Source organism: Oncorhynchus clarkii, chromosome 5 (genome assembly GCF_045791955.1).
Source record: "Oncorhynchus clarkii lewisi isolate Uvic-CL-2024 chromosome 5, UVic_Ocla_1.0, whole genome shotgun sequence".
Classification (NCBI taxonomy): domain Eukaryota; kingdom Metazoa; phylum Chordata; class Actinopteri; order Salmoniformes; family Salmonidae; genus Oncorhynchus; species Oncorhynchus clarkii.
Genome location: NC_092151.1, coordinates 83,728,603 through 83,739,439, shown reverse-complemented (window position 1 = coordinate 83,739,439; position 10,837 = coordinate 83,728,603). Strand labels below are relative to the sequence as shown.

General features: G+C 44.6%; 1 protein-coding gene across 1 annotated transcript in view; it reads left to right on the top strand.

The window, feature by feature from the left end:
• The first annotated feature begins 1,013 nt into the window (after window positions 1–1,013).
• LOC139409471 (leptin receptor) overlaps window positions 1,014–10,837 on the top strand; it is a 79,414-nt gene continuing 69,590 nt past the window's right edge. Inside the window, exon 1 of the mRNA XM_071154652.1 lies at window positions 1,014–1,275. The gene's annotated coding sequence lies outside the window, so the exon portion shown is untranslated. The remainder of the gene's footprint in view (window positions 1,276–10,837) is intronic.

Sequence of the window (10,837 nt, the reverse complement as noted above, 5' to 3'; positions counted from 1 at the left end):
CGGAAATTGGCTCATGATTTTCTTTTGCCACAATTCTCAAATAAAATGAACAGCTGTTAGTGGAACCTTTTTCTGTTATTGGGGATGTTTGGTTATGACTGATTTAGATTTGAAGAACTTTAAGTACAGTGCCGTTACTGTATGTTGTCCTACTGTCGGAACTTTTATCTTCTCTGAATTAAATAAATAAACTGAAGTATATTAACTTATGAAACATTTTCAACATCATTTTATTATTTTAATGTACAATATAATTTTTATTGAGAAAGGTAGGGACTACTATGGGATAGCCTGAACACTACTGCAGTACTGTACATATCCTGGAACCAAGTTAATGCAATTATGCTGTTATACTTCTTGTAAATAAGTAACAAGACAATAATAAAACAATGTATTATATGAATAAAACCGTATCCCCAGGTCTCAGGGCAGAGGGTGTTGTTTGCAGTCATTGCCTGCCCCCCCTGGTACTGGAGAGGTGAGCTGAGTTTAACAGGGCTCTGGGCCAGCAACAGATGTCTCTACAGATGACACTGTTGTTACTGTGATCACTCTCCCAATAGGACAGAGGAGTGTTAGGGCTCACCACCAACCACCCACCCTGAACTCCCTTACACAACCCCCCTATCTATCCATCACACTCTCATATGAGCCAGGGTAGGGTGGGGTAGGGTGGGGAGAGGGCAGTAGCAACCAAGATACTAGGTTGCTAAGCTGGCACGTTTGCCATTCTGATCAACTGTAGGGGGGTTGTCTGTGTGTGTGTGTGTGTGTGTGTGTGTGTGTGTGTGTGTGTGTGTGTGTGTGTGTGTGTGTGTGTGTGTGTGTGTGTGTGTGTGTGTGTGTGTGTGTGCGTGATAGCTGGCTTTCAGTCACCATTAAATCCCCCCCCCCCCCCCAGCCCCTCCTGGCATGCCAGTGTCAGTGCAGATGATTGGTGTGTATTCCTGTCCCTCTCTCCCAGAATAACTGTACGTTTGCCCAGCAACCTGCGAGGAAGCGGGGATATGTTCAAAAACAGAACTACACACATGTTGTACTACACACCTGTTTACTACACGCCTTTTAGGCCGTAGACAAAACTTCCCAAACATCTCCTGCTCTGGGACATATCTTCCTTCACTCTCAGTTGGCTGTCCTGAATATCAATACTACTCAACATCTACCTTACTCTCCAGACTCGTCAAGCCTGTCTATTTGTCCACTGGCCGGACTGTGTGAAGACCCTGGCTCTGTGAAGACAGTGGCTCTGTGAAGATCCTGACTAAGCAGTTGGTGAGTAGCAAACCGAGGCCTCAGAATGTGCTGTGTCATACGATTGTTTTTATTTTATTTGACATTGTTATATCTGAGACAAAATAGCACCTGCTTTAGTAACTAAGCTAGTAACTGCTGATTGGTTGATCCAGGGACAATATGTACTGGACAAAAATATAAACGCAATATGCAACAATTTCAACAATTTTACTGAATTATAGTTAATTTAAGGAAATCAGTCAATTGAAAGAAATTCATTAGATCCTAATCTATGGATTTTACATAACTTGGCAGGGGCACAGCCAGGGGTGGGCTTGGGAGCCAGGCCCAGCCAATCAGAATGAGTTTTTCCCCATAAATGGGGCTTTATTACAGACAGAAATACACCTCAGTTTCATCAGCTGTCTGGGTGGCTGGTCTCAGATGATCCCTCAGGTGAAGAAGTCGTATGTGGAGGTCCTGGGTTGTAATGGTTACACGTGGTCTGCGGTTTGAGGTTGGTAGTACTGCCAAATTTTCTAAAATGACTTGGTAGACAAATTAACAATAAATTCTCTGGCAACAGGTCTGGTGGACATTCCTTCAGTCAGCATGCCAATTGCACGCTCCCTCAAAACTTGAGACATATGTGGCATTGTCTTCTGTGACAAAACTGCACATTTTAGAGTGGCCTTTTATTGTCTCCAACACAAGGTGCACCTGTGTAATGATCATGCTGTTTAATCAGCTTCTTGATGGATTATCTTGGCAAAGGAGAAACGCTCAGTAACAGGGATGTAAACAAATGTGTGCACAAAACTTGAGAGAAATAAGCTTTTTGTGCATATGGACAATGTATCGGATCTTTTATTTCAGCTCATGAAACATGGGACCAACACTTTACATGTTGCGTTTATATTTTTGTTCTGTAAAAATAAGGACGATCCGCAAACTTGTACTACTTGATGAAATTAGGACTTGTGACTCTTTCATTAGAACAGTAGAAACAGGGAGGGAAAACCTCTCCACTGATACAGAAACAGAACAGCCGGTGTAAAGGTAAATATAACACAGATTCATTAGGATGGCGGAACCATGAGACGGGCCAAATCAACCTGATACCTTGATAGGAAGAGAGAGAATACAGAGAGGAGAGAGAGAAGAAGTGGAGGAGAGGAAGAGAGAATACGGAGAGGAGAGAGAGAAGAAGTGGAGGAGAGAAAGAGAGAATACAGAGAGGAGAGAGAGAAGAAGTGGAGGAGAGAAAGAGAGAATACAGAGAGGAGAGAGAGAAGAAGTGGAGGAGAGGAAGAGAGAATACGGAGAGAAGAGAGAGAAGAAGTGGAGGAGAGGAAGAGAGAATACGGAGAGGAGAGAGAGAAGAAGTGGAGGAGAGGAAGAGAGAATACGGAGAGGAGAGAGAGAAGAAGTGGAGGAGAGGAAGAGATTGAATACAGAGAGGAGAGAGAGAATGAGCAGATGAAAGAGAAGGAGGTATCAGTAGTGAAGAGAGAAACGGAAGAGAGAAATACTGGCAGGCAGAGAGAAATACTGGCAGGCAGAGAGAAATACTGGCAGGCAGAGAGAAATACTGGCAGGCAGGGGGAAATACTGGCAGGCAGATAGAAATACTGGCAGGCAGAGAGAAATACATGCAGGCAGAGAGAAATACTGGCAGGCAGAGAGAAATACTGGCAGGCAGAGAGAAATACTGGCAGGCAGAGAGAAATACTGGCAGGCAGAGAGAAATATTGGCAGGCAGAGAGAAATACTGGCAGGCAGAGAGTAATACTGGCAGGCAGAGAGAAATACTGGCAGGCAGAGAGAAATAGAGAGTGAATCTGCTCCTTTGTTTTGACTTCAATTAATCAATAAGATGTCAACAAATCGATGTTGCTGCCTATGTTTGCAGTCATGTTTGCTAAACTCAGCTGACCTCTCCAACACTAGGGGGTACAGTCTAGGGCCAACACTGCAAACAAGTCCCTGGGAAGAGCTGTCTCAGTGGGCAGCTCATATGGGCAGCCATGTCCCAATTATCTCTCCATCCTATTCTTCTCACTTATTCACTTCCCTTCATTGATTTGAAAGGAAATGACTGGTATGAGAAATATGGTGGAAACCCCCACTAACACTTGCCTTTTCGATTTGTGGAAAGTAGTGAACGAGCGCAAACCTCAGGAGACAGGAGCTATACACACCCATAAGCACTAGCAATTAGCACTGGAGCTCAACACTCACCACCACCAGCCCAGGGACTCACCACTCATTACCACCAGCCCCCGGCACAGGGACTCATCACTCAACACCACCATCCCAGGGACTCAACACTCATCACCACCAGTCCCCAGCCCAGGGTCTCAACACTCATCACCATGGCATTAGTAACTAATGACAACTAAGGACCGTTAATGAAGTCATGGTCTCGGCCTGTCCGTATGGTGTTGTTGTTACTGTGGCGGTCTGCCAGCCACCACTGTTGTTGTTTTTGTTGATGCTCCGCAGAACTGGCCGATCACAAATTACAGGAAGACTCATGGTCATTTATTCTAATGGTCAATTAGTTGAATACTGAATCATGCAATATCCTCTGTCTGTCTTTCCCCCTTCCCTCTCCACCACTCTCTCCCTCAACCCCCCTATCCCTCCATCCATCCATCCATGTCTGTCTGTCTGTCTGTCTGTCTGTCTGTCTGTCTGTCTGTCTGTCTGTCTGTCTGTCTGTCTGTCTGTCTGTCTTTCCCCCTTCCCTCTCCACCACTTTCTCCCTCAACCCCCCTATCCCTACATCCATGTCTGTCTCTATCCATGTCTGTCTGTCTGTCTGTCTGTCTGTCTGTCTGTCTGTCTGTCTGTCTGTCTTGCTCGCTCTCTCTCCCTCCATCACACCCCTGCTCTGTGAGAGGGCTTCAGCTTCAGTGTTAAGTCAGTACAGCTCTGGTTGTTGAGAGGGTTTGGTAGTCATGAGGTTGCATTAATGATGCTCTACAGGGGGTAATGGCCACATTGCTAAGTACACCATAGCCGTTTCAAATCAAATGTTATTTGTCACATGCTTTGTAAACAATAGGTGTAGACTAACAGTGAAATGCTTACTTACGGGCCTTTCCCAACAATGCAGAGAGAAAGAAAAGAGAAATAGTAGAAATAATAGAAAAATAATAACACAAGGAATAAATACACATATACAGGGAGTACCAGTACCGAATCCGTGTCACCAAAAACACTCACAAACCTTTACAGATGCACAATCGAGAGCATCCTGTCGGGCTGTATCACCGCCTGGTACGGCAACTGCTCCGCCCATAACCGTAAGGCTCTCCAGAGGGTAGTGAGGTCTGCACAACGCATCACCGGGGGCAAACTACCTGCCCTCCAGGACACCTACACCACCCGATGTCACAGGAAGGCCAAAAAGATCATCAAGGACAACAACCACCCGAGCCACTGCCTGTTCACCCCGCTATCATCCAGAAGGCGAGGTCAGTACAGGCGCATCAAAGCTTGGACCGAGAGTCTGAAAAACAGCTTCTATCTCAAGGCCATCAGACTGTTAAACAGCCACCACGAACATTGATGAAATCGATTTATCACTAGCCACTTTATATAATGCTTACATACCCTACATTACTCATCTCATATATGTACTCCATACCACCTACTGCATCTTGCCTATGCCGTTCGGGCATCACTCATTCATATATTTTATGTACATATTCGTATTCATTACTTTACACTTGTGTGTATAAGGTAGTTGTTGTGAAATTGTTAGGTTATATTACTTGTTAGATATTACTGCATGGTCGGAACTAGAAGCACAAGCATTTCGCTACACTTGCTTTAACATCTGCTAACCATGTGTATGTGACAAATACATTTGATTTGATGTGCAGGGGGGTATGAGGTAATTGAGGTAGATATGTGCAAGTTAAATAAATCAAATAAAAATAAACAGTAACAGCAGCGTATGTGATGAGTCAAAAGAGATTTGTGCAAAAAGGGTCAATGCAGATATTCCGGGTAGCGAATGGTTAACTATTTAACTAACTATTTAGCAGTCTTATAGCTTTGGGTAGAAGCTGTTCAGGGTCCTGTTGGTTCCAGACATGGTGCATCGGTACCGCTTGTCGTGCAGTAGCAGAGAGAACAGTCTATAACTTGGGTGGCTGGAGTCTTTGACAATTTTTAAGGCCTTCCTCTGATACCGCCTGGTACAGAGGTTCTGGATGTCAGAGAGCTAGACCCCAGTGATGTACTGGGCCGTATGCACTACCCTCTGTAGTGCCTTGCGGTCGGATGCCAAACAGTTGCCATACCAAGTGGCGATGCAGCCAGTCAAGATGCTCTCAATGGTGCAGCTGTAGAATAGTTTGACGATCTGGGGCCCATGTCAAATCTTTTCAGCCTCCTGAGGGGGAAGAGGTGTTGCCATGACTGTGTTGATGTGTGTGGACCATGATAGTTCTTTAGTGATTTTAGGGACTGCAGCCAACACCTGAGCCAGAAACCTGTACACCAAGGAAGCCTGGCCAAAAGTGTATTTCTCTCTCTCTCTCGCTCTCTCTCTCTCTCTCTCTCTCTCTCTCTCTCTCTCTCTCTCGCTCTCTCTCACTGGCATGACACTTGGCATAAGTGCTCAATTGGCAGTAATGTATTTGTGTTTTTTGCCTAGCAGTTTCCAATCTTTATTGTGTAGATAACCGATTTTGCTCTCATTGTCTGTTGTTCCCCCTTTCCCTGTGTTGTGTTCATTGTTCAAATAAAATTGTATTGGTCGTATACACATATTTAGCCGATGTTATTGCAGGTGTAGCTAAATGCTTGTGTTCCTAGCTCCAACAGTGCAGTAGTATCTAACAATTCACAACAATACATACAAACCTAAAAGTAAAATAATGGAATTAAGAAATATATAAATATTAGGACGGGCACTGTCAGAGTAGCATAGATTAGAATACAGTAGAATACAGTATATACATATGAAAATAGTAAAACAGTATGTAAACATTATTAAAGTGACCAGTGATTCTATGTCTATGTACATAGGGCAGCAGCCTCTAAGGTGCAGGGTAGAGTAACCAGGTGGTAGCCGGCTAGTGACAGTGACTAAGTTCAGGGCATGGTACTGGTTGGAGGCCGGCTAGTGATTGTTATTTAACAGTCTGATGGCCTTGAGATAGAAGCTGTTTTTCAGTCTCTCGATCCCAGCTTTGATGCACCTGTACTGACTTCACCCTGCGGTTGCGGGCGGTGCAGTTGCGGTACCAGGCGGTGATACAGCCCGACAGGATTCTCTTAATGGTGCATCTGTAAAAGTGATTTTGTTTTAAGGGCCCTCATACTCAATCTATCACCATCAGAGGGAGAGTCGTGATGTGTCAAGCCATTTCTGCTGATTCTCTCACAGCTTTACTCTTGAGAGACAGATGGAGAGGGTCATAAAACAACAATCAGATGTTCATCTCTCACAGATACATTCTCTATTGATGCTTACTCATACAATCTCTCTCTAGGCTGTCAATTCAATGTCATTTCCGGTTAAGGGCTTTATTGGCATTTGAAACATGTTTAATGCTAAGGCTCATTGGCACTTTACAGTGATAATAACAGTACTCTGGCACATGCTGTACCTGAAGACATCCCTTCTCTATGACCTGAATGTTCATTCAGTAAACAATGATTTTCAAAATGCAAACTATTAATTATAATTATGACATGAATGTTAGGCTAGTACCAACAAGGTAATAACATGTAAACATAATAATACATTTCAATGTTCTTCTGTGGCCTGAGGTGTTTCATTCATAAACCGCCACAGTTTAAATCTGAATATTTTTACTATCATCATCAATGATTCAAGATGATGATATGACTCAATCTCCTTCATTCACACAATCCCTAGACACATGCAACGTGTTGGTCCTACCATTAGCAGTTAACCCACTGTTCCCCGGGCGCCAAGGACGTGGATGTCGATTAAGGCAGCCCCCTGCACCTCTCTGATTCAGAGGGGTTGGGTTAAATGCGGAAGACACATTTCAGTTTAATACATTCAGTTGTACAACTGACTAGTTATCCCCCTTTCCCTTTCCTTCCTCTGTGCCTTTTCTCTATATTTTCCTATATGCCCCCCCCCCTCTTTCCTTATCAACCCCCCCTCTCCTTATCTCTCTCTCTTTCCTTATCACTTCCGCCAGCTTCTCTCTCTCAATTCAATTTCAATTTAAGGGGCTTTATTGGAATGGGAAACATATGTTTACATTGCTAAATCAAGTGAAATAGATAATAAACAAAAGTGAAATAAACAATACCAATTTAGCAGTAAACCTTACACTCACAAAAGTTCCATTATGTCATATTATGTCTATGTACAGTGTTGTAAGGATGTGCAAATAGTTAAAGAACAAAAGGGAAAATAAATAAACATAAATATGGGTTGTATTTACAATGGTGTTTGTTCTTCACTGGTTGCCCTTTTCTTGTGGCAACAGGTCACACATATTGCTGCTGTGATGGCTCTGCATGCATTCTGCTCTGCATGCATTATTTGGTGTTCATTATTTAGTTATCGCTCTCTTTTCACTCTCTTTTCTAATCCCGTCCACCCATCTCTCTCTCACCATTGAGAGCATCCTGACCATTTGCATCGCCGCCTGCTATGGCAAATGCTTGGCATCTGACCGTAAGGCGCTACTGAGGGTAGTGCTTACGGCCCAGTACATCACTGGGCCCAAGCTTCCTGCCATCCAGGACCTATATAATAGGAGGTGTCAGAGGAAAGCCCCAAAATTTGTCAGAGACTCCAGTCACCCAAGTCATAGACTGTTCTCTCTGCTACCGCACTGCAAGTGGTACCAGAGCACCAAGTCTAGGACCAAAAGGCTCCTTAACAGCTTCTACCCCCCAAGCCATAAGACTGCTGAACAATTAATCAAATGGCCACCAGACTATTTACATTGACCCCCCCTCCATTTGTTTTTACACTGCTGCTACTCACTGTTTATTATCTATGGATAGTCACTTCACCCCTACCTACATATACAAATTACCTCGACTAACCTGTACCCTCGCACAATGACTCGGTACTGGTACCCCCTGAATATAGCCTCGTTATTGTTATTTTATTGTGTTAATTTTTTATAATTTTTTACTTTAGTTTATTTGGTCAATATTTTCTTAACTCTTCTTGAACTGCATTGTTGGTTAAGGACTTGTAAGTAAGGATTTCACGGTAAGGTCTACATCTGTTGTATTCGGTGCATGTGACAAATAACATTTGATTTGATTGGACATTATGGAACGTGTCAACAAACATACTTTTACCACTGGACTTTACTGAAACTGTATGTGGTAGCTTCTGTTTGAGTATTTCAGCTCTGAAAATGGCCGAATACTCAGAGAGGGCATATTAGCTTTCCTGCCCAGGAGTGTTATTTTCCCCTCTGGGATGAATGGAAGACAAGATACAGACTACAGCAGTCAGTGGTCCTTCTAATTCTCTACAAACCCAGCTATAATCTTATCCCCTCCCCTGCCTCTGTTTCTTTCCTTTGTCTTTCACCGAGAAAGAGAAAACAATCCAATGTCAATGACAAAGAAACAATATTAGTGATCTTATTACTGTTTCCAAATGAGAGCAGTGTCATGGACACCAGTGATATTTGCTAAGTGCCCCAGTCATTACCTGAATGTGGTTTCTGGATGGTTACTCACTTGAGACAATGACACAGAGTGACGCACCAACTGGCTCCTTCATCTATCTCTCTCTTTCATTCAATTATTTCCTATTTTTCTCTCCTGGAGATGAGGGCCTTTAGGCCCATTCAGGCCCAGGCAATTGAGTCAATCTTTTTTGAAAATCTGTTATAGTTTTTTCAAAAACAAAATAACACACAAAACAATGAACATGACAGAGAAAGAAAGTGGATAGAAAGGAGGAACAACAGACAATGAGAGCAAAACCGATTGCCTACACAGTAAAGATTGGCAACGGCTAGGCAAAAAACACCAAACACATTACTGGTAAATGAGCCCTGATGCCCTGATGCCGTGTCATGCAGTGCCTGTGCCATTGCCAACTCTTCGTGGCTTTCCGCGTAGGGCACTGCAAGCCCCGTGTGTGAGAACAAACCACGTCTTTTTGTCGTGGGTTTGACTTTATTACCCTTCTGTGCCAACTGACTCAACCCAGCACTAAAGAGCTCCATTAAATCTAATGGTAATGACTGTCTCTGCTATTATGACTGAGATTTAATACACATTGGGGTTGGTTTACTATCTGTGTGTGTTTGTGTGTGTGTGTGTTGTCTGAGGCTGTCTTTCAGTAGATTTATGTAGGAGAATGGCATTGTGACTAAGTTCAGGGCATGGTACTGGTTGGAGGCCGGCTAGTGATGGTTATTTAACAGTCTGATGGCCTTGAGATAGAATCTGTTTTTCAGACTCTCGATCCCAGCTTTGATGCACCTGTACTGACCTCGCCCTCTGGATGATAGCGGGATGAACAGGCCGTGGATCGGGTGGTTGACATCCTCAATTATCTTTTTGGCCTTCCTGTGGCATCGGGTGCTGTAGCTGTCCTGGAGGGCAAGCAGTGTGCCCCCAGTGACGCGTTGGGCAGACCGCCACTCCTTCTGAAGTACCCTGCGGTTGCGGGCGGTGCAGTTGCGGTACCAGGCGGTGATACAGACCGACAGGATTCTCTCAATGGTGCATCTGTAAAAGTGATTTTGTATGTTATTATGTTTAAAGGGCCCTCATACTCAATCTATCTGTCACGACTTCTTCCGACGTCGTTGCCTCTCCTCGCATTGCAGACGTGCGTAATTGGCCGACTCCAACCACGGTAAAGAAAGTGCAGCGTTTTTTAGGGTTTGCCAATTACTACCAGAGGTTTATCCAGGGTTTTGGTCAGGTTGCTGCTCCCATTACCTCACTGCTAAAGGGGGGCCCGGTGCGCTTGCAGTGGTCGGCTGAGGCGAACAGGGCTTTTGGACACCTGAAGACTGTTTACCTCGGTGCCTGTGTTGGCTCATCCGGATCCCTCTTTGCCATTCATAGTGGAGTTGGACGCATCCGAAGCTGGGATAGGAGCAGTGCTCTCTCAGCGTTCGGGTACGCCACTGAAGCTTCGCCCCTGTGCTTTCTTTTCGAAGAAGCTCAGCCCGGCGGAGCGAAACTAAGAGCTGTTAGCTGTCGTAAAAGCCTTGAAGGCGTGGAGGCATTGGCTTGAGGGGGCTAAACACCCTTTTCTCATCTGGACTGACCACCGCAATCTGGAGTACATCCGGCAGGCGAAGAGACTGAATCCTCGCCAGGCAAGGTGGGCCATGTTTTTCACTCGTTTTGTGTTTACTCTTTCTTACAGACCAGGCTCCCAGAACGTTAAGGCAGAAGCATTGTCTCGGCTGTATGACACATTGGAGCGGTCCATGGATCCCACTCCCATACTCCCAGTTTCGTGTTTGGTGGCGCCAGTAGTGTGGGAGCTGGACGCGGACATTGAGCGGGCGTCACGTGCAGAGCCCTCTCCTCCTGAGTGTCCAGCTGGTCATCTGTACGTTCTGTCTGCTGTCCGCGACTGACTGATCTATTGGGCCCA